At 45.9% G+C, this 14,628-nt stretch overlaps 9 non-coding genes across 9 annotated transcripts; all 9 read left to right on the top strand.

Moving 5' to 3' along the window:
- Positions 1-585: 585 nt before the first annotated feature.
- Positions 586-657, top strand: trnaw-cca (transfer RNA tryptophan (anticodon CCA)). Its single transcript has one exon. It is a non-coding gene; the product is annotated as a tRNA-Trp (tRNA).
- Positions 658-1,346: 689 nt separating this feature from the next.
- trnaw-cca (transfer RNA tryptophan (anticodon CCA)) lies at positions 1,347-1,418 on the top strand. The gene has a single exon. It is a non-coding gene; the product is annotated as a tRNA-Trp (tRNA).
- Positions 1,419-2,106: 688 nt separating this feature from the next.
- On the top strand, positions 2,107-2,178 carry trnaw-cca (transfer RNA tryptophan (anticodon CCA)). Its single transcript has one exon. It is a non-coding gene; the product is annotated as a tRNA-Trp (tRNA).
- A 1,478-nt stretch (positions 2,179-3,656) lies between these two features.
- trnaw-cca (transfer RNA tryptophan (anticodon CCA)) lies at positions 3,657-3,728 on the top strand. The gene has a single exon. It is a non-coding gene; the product is annotated as a tRNA-Trp (tRNA).
- A 2,229-nt stretch (positions 3,729-5,957) lies between these two features.
- Positions 5,958-6,029, top strand: trnaw-cca (transfer RNA tryptophan (anticodon CCA)). Its single transcript has one exon. It is a non-coding gene; the product is annotated as a tRNA-Trp (tRNA).
- A 682-nt stretch (positions 6,030-6,711) lies between these two features.
- On the top strand, positions 6,712-6,782 carry trnaw-cca (transfer RNA tryptophan (anticodon CCA)). The gene has a single exon. It is a non-coding gene; the product is annotated as a tRNA-Trp (tRNA).
- Positions 6,783-7,465: 683 nt separating this feature from the next.
- trnaw-cca (transfer RNA tryptophan (anticodon CCA)) lies at positions 7,466-7,537 on the top strand. The gene has a single exon. It is a non-coding gene; the product is annotated as a tRNA-Trp (tRNA).
- A 1,454-nt stretch (positions 7,538-8,991) lies between these two features.
- Positions 8,992-9,063, top strand: trnaw-cca (transfer RNA tryptophan (anticodon CCA)). The gene has a single exon. It is a non-coding gene; the product is annotated as a tRNA-Trp (tRNA).
- A 683-nt stretch (positions 9,064-9,746) lies between these two features.
- trnag-ccc (transfer RNA glycine (anticodon CCC)) lies at positions 9,747-9,818 on the top strand. The gene has a single exon. It is a non-coding gene; the product is annotated as a tRNA-Gly (tRNA).
- Positions 9,819-14,628: the final 4,810 nt, after the last annotated feature.

The following is a 14,628-nucleotide window of genomic DNA, read 5'->3' as shown; positions in this document are numbered from 1 at the left end:
GCTGCTTTTATGAAAAATTGTCTATCACAAAAACCTGGCACACTTCAAAATCCTAAATGAAATCATGTGATTGTCAGTCTTCGAACAGGTAGTTTAGATGTTGCTTTGGGGCAGTGTTTTTGACACCTGGATGAGGAACGTTCCTAGTAAACTGCCTGTTACTCAGCCCAGAAACTAGAGTATGCATATAATGGGTAGATTTTGGATGGAACACACTCTAAAGTTTCTCAAAACTGTTAAAATAATGTCTCTGAGTATAACATAACTGATATGGCAGGCGAAACATGAGGAAAATGTATCCAGGAGGTGGGATTTTTTGATGTGGGTAGTTTTCAATTGAATGCCTATTGAGTTTCTAATGGGTTAGGACCCAGATTGCAGTTCCAATGGCTAGCACTAGATGTCACAGTCTTTAGACATTGTTTCAGGGCTTGTTTTCATACACTTAACCTGTCGGGCAGAGGCACGTGCTGATGGAGGTGGCATGTCAGATAGTTCATTTCCCCATAGAACAGGCCTCCATTCCAAATTATACAGTCATCAAAATCTGAACTAGGAATCCTCTCCAAGATGTTAAAAGTCAAAGACCTCGTGGCGCAATGGTAGCGCGTCTGACTCCAGATCAGAAGGTTGCGTGTTCAACTCACGTCGTGGTCATGGTTTTTATGTGTGCAATCTCTGCCTTCTTTACTCAGTGAATCAGCACAAGTACCAATGTGGCTTTACAGTACTAATCTCGCACGGAAACGAACAAACCAATGCTGCTTTTGATGAAAATTGTCTATCACAAAAACCTGGCACACTTCAAAATCCTAAATGAAATCATGTGATTGTCAGTCTTCGAACAGGTAGTTTAATGTATGCTTTGGGGCAGTTTTTTGACACCTGGATGAGAAACGTTCCCTAAGTAAACTGCCTGTTACTCAGGCCCAGAAACTAGGATATGCATATAAATGGTAGATTTGGATGGAACACACTCTAAAGTTTCCAAAACTGTTAAAATAATGTCTCTGAGTATAACAGAACTGATATGGCAGGCGAAAACATGAGGAAAATGTATCCAGGAGGTGGGATTTTTTGATGTGGGTAGTTTTCAATTGAATGCCTATTGAGTTTCTAATGGGTTAGGACCCAGATTGCAGTTCCAATGGCTACCACTAGATGTCAACAGTCTTTAGACATTGTTTCAGGCTTGTTTTCATACACTTAACCTGTCGGGCAGAGGCACGTGCTGATGGAGGTGGCATGTCAGATAGTTCATTCCCCATAGAACAGGCCTCCATTCCAAATTATACAGTCATCAAAATCTGAACTAGGAATCCTCTCCAAAGATGTTAAAAGTCAAAGACCTCGTGGCGCAATGGTAGCGCGTCTGACTCCAGATCAGAAGGTTGCGTGTTCAACTCACGTCGTGGTCATGGTTTTATGTGTGCAATCTCTGCCTTCTTTACTCAGTGAATCAGCACAAGTACCAATGTGGCTTTACAGTACTAATCTCGCACGGAAACGAACAAACCAATGCTGCTTTTGATGAAAATTGTCTATCACAAAAACCTGGCACACTTCAAAATCCTAAATGAAATCATGTGATTGTCAGTCTTCGAACAGGTAGTTTAATGTATGCTTTGGGGCAGTTTTTGACACCTGGATGAGAAACGTTCCCTAAGTAAACTGCCTGTTACTCAGGCCCAGAAACTAGGATATGCATATAAATGGTAGATTTGGATGGAACACACTCTAAAGTTTCCAAAACTGTTAAAATAATGTCTCTGAGTATAACAGAACTGATATGGCAGGCGAAAACATGAGGAAAATGTATCCAGGAGGTGGGATTTTTTTGATGTGGGTAGTTTTCAATTGAATGCCTATTGAGTTTCTAATGGGTTAGGACCCAGATTGCAGTTCCAATGGCTACCACTAGATGTCAACAGTCTTTAGACATTGTTTCAGGCTTGTTTTCATACACTTAACCTGTCGGCAGAGGCACGTGCTGATGGAGGTGGCATGTCAGATAGTTCATTTCCCCATAGAACAGCCTCCATTTCCAAATTATACAGTCATCAAAATCTGAACTAGGAATCCTCTCCAAAGATGTTAAAAGTCAAAGACCTCGTGGCGCAATGGTAGCGCGTCTGACTCCAGATCAGAAGGTTGCGTGTTCAACTCACGTCGTGGTCATGGTTTTTATGTGTGCAATCTCTGCCTTCTTTACTCAGTGAATCAGCACTAGTACCAATGTGGCTTTACAGTACTAATCTCGCACGGAAACGAACAAACCAATGCTGCTTTTGATGAAAATTGTCTATCACAAAAACCTGGCACACTTCAAAATCCTAAATGAAATCATGTGATTGTCAGTCTTCGAACAGGTAGTTTAATGTATGCTTTGGGGCAGTTTTTTGACACCTGGATGAGAAACGGTTCCCTAAAGTAAACTGCCTGTTACTCAGGCCCAGAAACTAGGATATGCATATAAATGGTAGATTGGATGGAACACACTCTAAAGTTTCCAAAAACTGTTATACAATAATGTCCTCTGAGTTATAACAGAACTGATATGGCAGGCGAAAACATGAGGAAAATGTATCCAGGAGGTGGGATTTTTTTGATGTGGGTAGTTTTCAATTGGAATGCCTATTGAGTTTCTAAATGGGTTAGGACCCAGATTGCAGTTCCAATGGCTACCACTAGATGTCAACAGTCTTTAGACATTGTTTCAGGCTTGTTTTCATACACTTAACCTGTCGGGCAGAGGCACGTGCTGATGGAGGTGGCATGTCAATAGTTCATTTCCCATAGAACAGGCCTCCATTCCAAATTATACAGTCATCAAAATCTGAACTAGGAATGCCTCTCGCAAAGTGTTAAAAGTCAAAGAAGGCCTCGGGGCGGCAATGGTAGCGCGTCTGACTCCATAAGAATCAGAAAGGTTGCGTGTTGCAACTCACATGTCGTGTTCATGGTTTTTATGTGTGCAATCTCTGCCTTCTTTACTCAGTGAAATCAGCACAAGTACCAATGTGGCTTTACAGTACTAATCTCGCACGGAAACGAACAAACCAATGCTGCTTTTGATGAAAATTGTCTATCACAAAAACCTGGCACACTTCAAAATCCTAAATGAAATCATGTGATTGTCAGTCTTCGAACAGGTAGTTTAATGTATGCTTTGGGGACAGTTTTTTGACACCTGGATGAGAAACGTTCCCTAAGTAAACTGCCTGTTACTCAGGCCCAGAAACTAGGATATGCATATAAATGGTAGATTTGGATGGAACACACTCTAAAGTTTCCAAAACTGTTAAAATAATGTCTCTGAGTATAACAGAACTGATATGGCAGGCGAAAACATGAGGAAAATGTATCCAGGAGGTGGTGGATTTTTTTGATGTGGGTAGTTTTTCAATTGAATGCCTATTGAGTTTCTAATGGGTTAGGACCCAGATTGCAGTTCCAATGGCTACCACTAGATGTCAACAGTCTTTAGACATTGTTTCAGGCTTGTTTTCATACACTTAACCTGTCGGGCAGAGGCACGTGCTGATGGAGGTGGCATGTCAGATAGTTCATTTCCCACTAGAACAGGCCTCCATTCCAAATTATACAGTCATCAAAATCTGAACTAGGAATCCTCTCCAAAGATGTTAAAAGTCAAAGACCTCGTGGCGCAATGGTAGCGCGTCTGACTCCAGATCAGAAGGTTGCGTGTTCAACTCACGTCGTGGTCATGGTTTTTATGTGTGCAATCTCTGCCTTCTTTACTCAGTGAATCAGCACTAGTACCAATGTGGCTTTACAGTACTAATCTCGCACGGAACGAACAAACCAATGCTGCTTTTGATGAAAATTGTCTATCACAAAAACCTGGCACACTTCAAAATCCTAAATGAAATCATGTGATTGTCAGTCTTCGAACAGGTAGTTTAATGTATGCTTTGGGGCAGTTTTTTGACACCTGGATGAGAAACGTTCCCTAAGTAAACTGCCTGTTACTCAGGCCCAGAAACTAGGATATGCATATAAATGGTAGATTTGGATGGAACACATCTCTAAAGTTTCCAAAACTGTTAAAATAATGTCTCTGAGTATAACAGAACTGATATGGCAGGCGAAAACATGAGGAAAATGTATCCAGGAGGTGGGATTTTTTTGATGTGGGTAGTTTTCAATTGAATGCCTATTGAGTTTCTAATGGGTTAGGACCCAGATTGCAGTTCCAATGGCTACCACTAGATGTCAACAGTCTTTAGACATTGTTTCAGGCTTGTTTTCATACACTTAACCTGTCGGGCAGAGGCACGTGCTGATGGAGGTGGCATTTCAGATAGTTCATTTCCCCATAGAACAGGCCTCCATTCCAAATTATACAGTCATCAAAATCTGAACTAGGAATCCTCTCCAAAGATGTTAAAAGTCAAAGACCTCGTGCGCAATGGTAGCGCGTCTGACTCCAGATCAGAAGGTTGCGTGTTCAACTCACGTCGTGGTCATGGTTTTTATGTGTGCAATCTCTGCCTTCTTTACTCAGTGAATCAGCACAAGTACCAATGTGGCTTTACAGTACTAATCTCGCACGGAAACGAACAAACCAATGCTGCTTTTGATGAAAATTGTCTATCACAAAAACCTGGCACACTTCAAATCCTAAATGAAATCATGTGATTGTCAGTCTTCGAACAGGTAGTTTAATGTATGCTTTGGGGCAGTTTTTTGACACCTGGATGAGAAACGTTCCCTAAGTAAACTGCCTGTTACTCAGGCCCAGAAACTAGGATATGCATATAATGGTAGATTTGGATGGAACACACTCTAAAGTTTCAAAACTGTTAAAATAATGTCTCTGAGTATAACAGAACTGATATGGCAGGCGAAAACATGAGGAAAATGTATCCAGGAGGTGGGATTTTTTTGATGTGGGTAGTTTTCAATTGAATGCCTATTGAGTTTCTAATGGGTTAGGACCCAGATTGCAGTTCCAATGGCTACCACTAGATGTCAACAGTCTTTAGACATTGTTTCAGGCTTGTTTTCATACACTTAACCTGTCGGGCAGAGGCACGTGCTGATGGAGGTGGCATGTCAGATAGTTCATTTCCCCATAGAACAGGCCTCCATTCCAAATTATACAGTCATCAAAATCTGAACTAGGAATCCTCTCCAAAGATGTTAAAAGTCAAAGACCTCGTGGCGCATGGTAGCGCGTCTGACTCCAAGATCAGAAGGTTGCGTGTTCAACTCAACGTCGTGGTCATGGTTTTTAATGTGTGCAATCTCTGCCTTCTTTACTCAGTGAATCAGCACTAGTACCAATGTGCTTTACAGTACTAATCTCGCACGGAACGAACAAACCAATGCTGCTTTTGATGAAAATTGTCTATCACAAAAACCTGGCACACTTCAAAATCCTAAATGAAATCATGTGATTGTCAGTCTTCGAACAGGGTAGTTTAATGTATGCTTTGGGGGCAGTTTTTTGACACCTGGATGAGAAACGTTCCCTAAGTAAACGGCCTGTTACTCAGGCCCAGAAACTAGGATATTACATGTAAATGGTAGATTGGATGGAACACCACTCTAAAGTTTCCAAAACTGTTAAAAATAATGGGGTTCTCTGAGATAATAGAACTGATATGGCAGGCGAAAACACTGAGGAACATGTCGACCCGGAGGTGGGATTTTTGATGTGGGTAGTTTTCAATTTGAACTGCCTATTGAGTTTCTAAATGGGTTAGAGACCCAGATTGCAGTTCCCAATGGCTACCCACTAGATGTCAAACAGTCCTTTAGACATTGTTTCAGGCTTGTTTTTTTCATACACTTAACCTGTCGGGCAGAGGCACGTGCTGATGGATGTGGCATGTCAGATAGTTCATTTCCCCATAGAACAGCCTCCATTCCAAATTATACAGTCATCAAAATCTGAACTAGGAATCCTCTCCAAGATGTTAAAAGTCAAAGACCTCGTGGCGCAATGGTAGCGCGTCTGACTCCAGATCAGAAGGTTGCGTGTTCAACTCACGTCGTGGTCATGGTTTTATGTGTGCAATCTCTGCTTCTTTACTCAGTGAATCAGCACAATGACCAATGTGGCGTTACAGTACTACAATCTCGCACGGAAACGAAACAAAACCATGCTGCTTTTGATGAAAATTTTCTATCACAAACCTGGCACACTTCAAAATCCTAAATGAATCAGTGATTGTCAGTCTTCGACAGGTAGTTGAATGTAGCTGTGGGGCAGTTTGTTGAGCACCTGGATGAGAAACGTTCCCTAAGTAAATGCCTGTTACTCCAGGCCCAGAACTAGGATATGCATGTAAAATGGTAGATTGGATGGAACCACTCTAAAGTTTCCACAACTTTTAAAATCAATGTCTCTGAGTATAAACAGAACTGATATGCAGGCGAAAACATGAGGAAAATGTGCACAGGAGGTGGGATTTTTTGATGTGGTAGTTTTCAATTGAATGCCTATTGAGTTCTAATGGGTTAGGACCCAGATTGCAGTTCCAATGGCTACCACTAGATGTCAACAGTCTTTAGACATTGTTTCAGGCTTGTTTTCATACACTTAACCTGTCGGGCAGAGGCACGTGCTGATGGAGGTGGCATGTCAGATAGTTCATTTCCCCATAGAACAGGCCTCCATTCCAAATTATACATCATCAAAATCTGAACTAGGAATCCTTTCCAAAGATGTTAAAAGTCAAAGACTCGTGGCGCAATGGTAGCGCGTCTGACTCCAGATCAGAAGGTTGCGTGTTCAACTCACGTCGTGGTCATGGTTTTTATGTGTGCAATCTCTGCCTTCTTTACTCAGTGAATCAGCACAAGTACCAATGTGGCTTTACAGTACTAATCTCGCACGGAAACGAACAAACCAATGCTGCTTTGATGAAATTGTCTATCACAAAAACCTGGCACACTTCAAAATCCTAAATGAAATCATGTGATTGTCAGTCTTCGAACAGTAGTTTAATGTATGCTTTGGGGCAGTTTTTTGACACCTGGATGAGAAACGTTCCCTAAGTAAACTGCCTGTTACTCAGCCCAGAAACTAGGATATGCATATAAATGGTAGATTTGGATGGAACACACTCTAAAGTTTCCAAAACTGTTAAATAATGTCTCTGAGTATAACAGAACTGATATGGCAGGCGAAAACATGAGGAAAATGTATCCAGGAGGTGGGATTTTTTTGATGTGGGTAGTTTTCAATTGAATGCCTATTGAGTTTCTAATGGGTTAGGACCCAGATTGCAGTTCCAATGGCTACCACTAGATGTCAACAGTCTTTAGACATTGTTTCAGGCTTGTTTTCATACACTTAACCTGTCGGGCAGAGGCACGTGCTGATGGAGGTGGCATGTCAGATAGTTCATTTCCCCATAGAACAGGCCTCCATTCCAAATTATACAGTCATCAAATCTGAACTAGGAATCCTTTCAAAGATGTTAAAGTCAAAGACCTCGTGGCGCAATGGTAGCGCGTCTGACTCCAGATCAGAAGGTTGCGTGTTCAACTCACGTCGTGGTCACGGTTTTTATGAGTGCAATCTCTGCCTTCTTACTCAGTGAATCAGCACAAGTACCAATGTGGCTTTACAGTTACTAATCTCGCACGGGAAACGAACAACCAATGCTGCTTTGATGAAAATTGTCTATCACAAACCTGGCACACTTCAAAATCCTAAATGAAATCATGTGATTGTCAGTCTTCGAACAGGTAGTTTAATGTATGCTTTGGGGCAGTTTTTTGACACCTGGATGAGAAACGTTCCCTAAGTAAACTGCCTGTTTACTCAGCCCAGAAACTAGGAATATGCATATAACATGGTAGATTTGGATGGAACACACTCTAAAGTTTCCAAAACTGTTAAAATAATGTCTCTGAGTATAACAGAACTGATATGGCAGGCGAAAACATGAGGAAAATGTAACCAGGAGGTGGGATTTTTTTGATGTGGGTAGTTTTCAATTGAATGCCTATTGAGTTTCTAATGGGTTAGGACCCAGATGGCAGTTCCAATGGCTACCACTAGATGTCAACAGTCTTTAGACATTGTTTCAGGCTTGTTTCATACACTTAACCTGTCGGGCAGAGGCACGTGCTGATGGAGTGGCATGTCAGATAGTTCATTTCCCCATAGAACAGGCCTCCATTCCAAATTATACAGTCATCAAAATCTGAACTAGGAATCCTTTCCAAAGATGTTAAAAGTCAAAACTCGTGGCGCAATGGTAGCGCGTCTACTCCAGATCAGAAGGTTGCGTGTTCAACTCACGTCGTGGTCACGGTTTTTATGAGTGCAATCTCTGCCTTCTTTACTCAGTGAATCAGCACAAGTACCAATGTGGCTTTACAGTACTAATCTCGCACGGAAACGAACAAACCAATGCTGCTTTTGATGAAAATTGTCTATCACAAAAACCTGGCACACTTCAAAATCCTAAATGAAATCATGTGATTGTCAGTCTTCGAACAGGTAGTTTAATGTATGCTTTGGGGCAGTTTTTTGACACCTGGATGAGAAACGTTCCCTAAGTAAACTGCCTGTTACTCAGGCCCAGAAACTAGGATATGCATATAAATGGGAGATTTGGAGTGGAACACACTCTAAAGTTTCCCAAACTGTTAAAATAATGTCCTCTGAGTATAACCAGAACTGATATGGCAGGCGAAAACATGAGGAAAATGTAACCAGGAGGTGGGATTTTTTTGATGTGGGTAGTTTTCAATGGAATGCCTATTGAGTTTCTAATGGGTTAGGACCCAGATTGCCAGTTCCAATGGCTACCACTAGATGTCAACAGTCTTTAGACATTGTTTTCAGGCTTGTTTTCATACACTTAACCTGTCGGGCAGAGGCACGTGCTGATGGAGGTGGCATGTCAGATAGTTCATTTCCCCATAGAACAGGCCTCCATTCCAAATTATACAGTCATCAAAATCTGAACTAGGAATCCTCTTCCAAAGATGTTAAAAGTCAAAGACCTCGTGGCGCAATGGTAGCGCGTCTGACTCCAGATCAGAAGGTTGCGTGTTCAACTCACGTCGTGGTCATGGTTTTTATGTGTGCAATCTCTGCCTTCTTTACTCAGTGAATCAGCACAAGTACCAATGTGGCTTTACAGTACTAATCTCGCACGGAAACGAACAAACAATGCTGCTTTTGATGAAAATTGTCTATCACAAAACCTGGCACACTTCAAATCCTAAATGAAATCATGTGATTGTCATCTTCGAACAGGTAGTTTAATGTATGCTTTGGGGCAGTTTTTTACACCTGGATGAGAAACGTTCCCTAAGTAAACGGCATGTTACTCAGGCCCAGAACTAGGATATGCATATAAATGGTAGATTTGGATGGAACACACTCTAAAGTTTCCAAAACTGTTAAAATAATGTCTCTGAGTATAACAGAACTGATATGGCAGGCGAAAACATGAGGAAAATGTATCCAGGAGGTGGGATTTTTTTGATGTGGGTAGTTTTCAATTGAATGCCTATTGAGTTTCTAATGGTTAGGACCCAGATTGCATTTCCAATGGCTACCACTAGATGTCAACAGTCTTTAGACATTGTTTCAGGCTTGTTTTCATACACTTAACCTGTCGGGCAGAGGCACGTGCTGATGAGGTGGCATGTCAGATAGTTCATTTCCCCATAGAACAGCCTCCATTCCAAATTATATACAGTCATCAAAATCTGAACTAGGAATCCTTTCCAAGATGTTAAAAGTCAAAGACCTCGTGGCGCAATGGTCGCGCGTCTGACTCCCAATCAGAAGGTTGCGTGTTCAACTCACTTCGTGGTCACGGTTTTTATGAGTGCAATCTCTGCCTTCTTTACTCAGTGAATCAGCACAAGTACCAATGTCTCCTTCCATCCCCATGTTTCCCACCCTCTCTCGCTCCTTCCATCCCCATGTTTCCCACCCTCTCTCGCTCCTTCCATCCCCATGTTTCCCACCCTCTCTCGCTCCTTCCATCCCCATGTTTCCCACCCTCTCTCTCTCTTCCCTCCCCATGTTTCCCACCCTCTCTCGGGTCCTTCCATCCCCATGTTCCCACCTTTCGCCCCCCTCCTCTCTCTCTCCTTCCATCCCAATGTTTCCCACCCTCTATCTCCTCCTTCCATCCCCATGTTTCCCTCTCTCCTACTCCACCTCGCTCCACCCTCTCTCCCTCCTTCCAGCCCCATGTTTCCCACCTCCCACTTCTCTCCCCTCCTTCCATCCCCATGTTTCCACCTCTCATCTCCTCGCTCTCGTCTCTCCTTCTATCCCCATGTTTCCCACCCTCTCTCTCTCTCCTGCCTATCCCCATGTTTCCCACGCCTCTCTCTCTTCTCTCATCCTTCCATCCCCAATGTTCCCACCCCTCGCTCGCTCTCCTTCCATCCCATGTTTCCCACCCCCTTCTCTCCTCTCTCTCCATTCTCCCATGTTTCCCACCACCCCTCTCTCTCTCGTCGCCTTCCATCCCATGTTTCCTTCCACCACTCTCTCTCTCCTCCTCCTCTCTTCTCCTTCATCCCCATGTTTCACCCACCACTCTCTCTCTCTCCTTCCAATCGCCAATGTTCCCACCCTCTCTCTCTCCTCCTTCCAAGCGCCATAGTTTTCCCACCCTCTCGTCGCGTCCTCCGATCCCCATGTTTCCCACCCTCTTCTCGCTCCTTCCATCCCCATAGTTTCCCACCCTCATCTGCCGTCCTTCCATCCCCCATGTTTCCCACCCTCTCCTCCTCCGCTCTGCGCCTTCCATTCCACATCCCCAGGGTTTCCACCCGCTCTCGCCTCCGTCCATCCCCATGTTTCCTACCCCTCGTCTCCCTCCTTCCATCCCCATGTTTCTCACCCTCTCTCTCCTTCCATCCCCGTGTTTCCCACCCTCTCTCTCTCCTTCCATCCCCATGTTTCCCACCCTCTCTCTCTCCTTCCATCCCCATGTTTCCCACCCTCTCTCTCTCCTTCCATCCCCATGTTTCCTACCCTCTCTCCCTCCTTCCATCCCCATGTTTCTCACCCTCTCTCTCCTTCCATCCCCATGTTTCCCACCCTCTCTCTCTCCTTCCATCCCCATGTTTCCCACCCTCTCTCTCTCCTTCCATCCCCATGTTTCCCACCCTCTCTCTCTCCTTCCATCCCCATGTTTCCTACCCTCTCTCCCTCCTTCCATCCCCATGTTTCCCACCCTCTCTCTCTCCTTCCATCCCCATGTTTCCCACCCTCTCTCTCTCCTTCCATCCCCATGTTTCCCACCCTCTCTCTCTCCTTCCATCCCCATGTTTCCCACCCTCTCTCTCTCCTTCCATCCCCATGTTTCCCACCCTCTCTCTCTCCTTCCATCCCCATGTTTCCCCCTCTCTCTCTCCTTCCCCCAGTTTCCCACCCTCTCTCTCTCCTTCCCTCCCCATGTTTCCCACCCTCTCTCTCTCCTTCCATCCCCATGTTTCCTACCCTCTCTCCCTCCTTCCATCCCCATGTTTCCCCCACCCTCTCTCTCTCCTTCCATCCCCATGTTTCCTACCCCCTCTCTCTCCTTCCATCCCCCATGTTTCCCACCCTCTCTCTCTCCTTCCATCCCCATGTTCCCACCCTCTCTCTCTCCTTCCATCCCCATGTTCCCACCCTCTCTCTCTCCTTCCATCCCCATGTTTCCCACCCTCTCTCTCTCCTTCTATCCCCATGTTTTCCCACCCTCTCTCTCCTTCCAATCCCCATGTTTCCCACCCTCTCTCTCCTTCCATCCCCATGTTTCCCACCCCCTCTCTCTCTCCTTCCATCCCCATGTTTCCCACCCCCTCTCTCTCTCCTTCCATCCCCATGTTTCCCACCCTCTCTCCCTCCTTCCATCCCCATGTTTCCCACCCCTCTCTCTCTCCTTCCATCCCCATGTTTCCCACCACTCTCTCTCTCCTTCCATCCCCATGTTTCCCACCCCTCTCTCTCTCCTTCCATCGCCATGTTTCCCACCCTCTCTCTCTCCTTCCATCTCCATGTTCCCACCCTCTCTCTCTCTCCTTCCATCCCCATGATTCACACCCCCTCTCTCTCTCCTTCCATCCCCATGTTTCACGCCCACCCTCTCTCTCTCCTTCCATCCCCATGTTTCACGCCCACCCTCTCTCTCGCTCCTTCCATCCCCATGTTTCACGCCCACCCTCTCTCTCTCCTTCCATCCCCATGTTTCACACCCCACCCTCTCTCTCTCCTTCCATCCCCATGTTTCACACCCACCCTCTCTCTCTCCTTCCTTCCCCATGTTCCCACCCCTCTCTCTCTCCTTCCATCCCCATGTTTCCCACCCTCTCTCTCTCCGTCCATCCCCATGTTTCCCACCCTCTCTCTCTCCTTCCATCCCCATGTGTCCCACCCCTCTCTCTCTCCTTCCATCCCCATGTGTCCCACCCCTCTCTCTCTCCTTCCATCCCCATGTTTCCCCACCCTCTCTCTCTCCTTCCATCCCCATGTTTCCCACCCTCTCTCTCTCCTTCCATCTCCATGTTTCCCACCCTCTCTCTCTCTCCTTCCATCCCCATGTTTCCCACCCTCTCTCTCTCCTTCCATCTCCATGTTTCCCACCCTCTCTCTCTCTCCTTCCATCCCCATGTTTCCCACCCTCTCTCTCTCCTTCCATCCCCATGTTTCCCACCCTCTCTCTCTCCTTCTATCCCCATGTTTCCCACCCTCTCTCTCTCCTTCTATCCCCATGTTTCCCACCCTCTCTCTCCTTCCATCCCCATGTTTCCCACCCTCTCTCTCCTTCCATCCCCATGTTTCCCACCCTCTCTCTCCTTCCATCCCCATGTTTCCCACCCTCTCTCTCCTTCCATCCCCATGTTTCCACCCTCTCTCTCTCCTTCTATCCCCATGTTTCCCACCCTCTCTCTCCTTCCATCCCCATGTTCCCACCCCCCTCTCTCTCCTTCCATCCCCATGTTTCCCACCCCCTCTCTCTATCCTTCCATCCCCATGTTTCCCACCCCTCTCTCTCTCCTTCCATCGCCTTGTTTCCCACCCCTCTCTCTCTCCTTCCATCCCATGTTTCCCACCCTCTCTCTCTCCTTCCATCCCCATGTTTCCCACCCTCTCTCTCTCACTCCTTCCATCCCCATGTTTCCCACCCTCTCTCTCTCACTCCCTTCCATCCCCATGTTTCCCACCCCCTCTCTCTCTCCTTCCATCCCCATGTTCACACCCCCTCTCTCTCTCCTTCCATCCCCATGTTTCACGCCCACCCTCTCTCTCTCCTTCCATCCCCATGTTTCACGCCCACCCACCCTCTCTCTCTCCTTCCATCCCCATGTTTCACGCCCACCCACCCTCTCTCTCTCCTTCCATCCCCATGTTTCACGCCCACCCTCTCTCTCCTTCCATCCCCATGTTTCACGCCCTCTCTACCTATCTGACTCTGCTCCCTCCATCCCTCCAACATTTTCTTTGTCTTTTCTATCTCTCCTCTGTATCTCTCCATCTCCTCTCTGGCCATTTATTTACCAAGTCTCCCTCTTTTATTTTGTTCTCCCTCTCTATCTCTGTCATGCAGGGGCTGTTCTGTAAATGTGTTGGGATGAGGATACACGAGGAGAGAGCAGGATGAGACTGAGATGGATGAGAGGAGAGATGAAAAAGTTTCTCTGTCTCTCTGTCCATTAGTGGTGCAGCTGTTGTTGTGCTCCCTGCAGCAACGCCTCACTCTCTCTCTGGTTCCTTCCTGTAGAGGTTCCCTTTTATCTAACAGGTAGTGTGGCACATACAGTGTGTGTGAGGGCCCAGCGATTGCCGCTCCTGTCCTTTAGCCACAGCCTGTCTCTGGGTGCTCAGGATGCTTTATTTCAACTGAGCCTGTGTCTCTGTCGGTGTCTCTGTCGGTGTCTCTGTCGGTGTCTCTCTGCCTCTCTCTCTCTCTCTCGCTCTGCCTCTCTCTCTGCCTCTCTCTCAATTCAATTCAAGGGGCTTTATTGGCATGGGAAACGTGTTAACATTGCCAAAGCAAGTGAGGTAGATAATATATGAAGTGTGGGTTGTATTTACAATGGTGTTTGTTCTTCACTGGTTGCCCTTTTCTCGTGGCAACAGGTCACAAATCTTGCTGCTCTCTCTCTCTCTCTGCCTCTCTCTCTCTGCCTCTCTCTCTGCCTCTCTCTCTGCCTCTCTCTCTCTGCCTCTCTCTCTGCCTCTCTCTTTCTCTCTGCCTCTCTCTTTCTCTCTGCCTCTCTCTCTCTCTGCATGTCCATTAGTGGTTGTTTAGTGCAGCTGTTGTTGTGCTCCCTGCGGCAACGCCTCACTCTCTCTCTGGTTCCTTCCTGTAGAGATTCCCTTTTATCTGACAGTCAGCATGGCAGTGTGGCACATACAGTGTGTGTGAGGACCCAGCGATGGCCGTTCCCGTCCTTTAGCCACAGTCTCTCTCTGGCTGCTCTGGATGCTTTCAACTCTCTCTCTACAGCTGTCTCTACGACTGTCTCTATCTCTACGACTGTCTCTATCTCTATGACTGTCTCTACAGCTGTCTCTACGACTGTCTCTATCTCTACCTCTATCTCTACGATTGTCTCTACAGCTGTCTCTTTCTCTACAACTATCTCTACCTCTATCTCTATGCCTGTCTCTATGACTGT

This window comes from Oncorhynchus kisutch, linkage group LG2 (genome assembly GCF_002021735.2).
Source record: "Oncorhynchus kisutch isolate 150728-3 linkage group LG2, Okis_V2, whole genome shotgun sequence".
Classification (NCBI taxonomy): Eukaryota; Metazoa; Chordata; class Actinopteri; order Salmoniformes; family Salmonidae; genus Oncorhynchus; species Oncorhynchus kisutch.
This window is presented reverse-complemented; position numbering and strand designations above follow the sequence as displayed.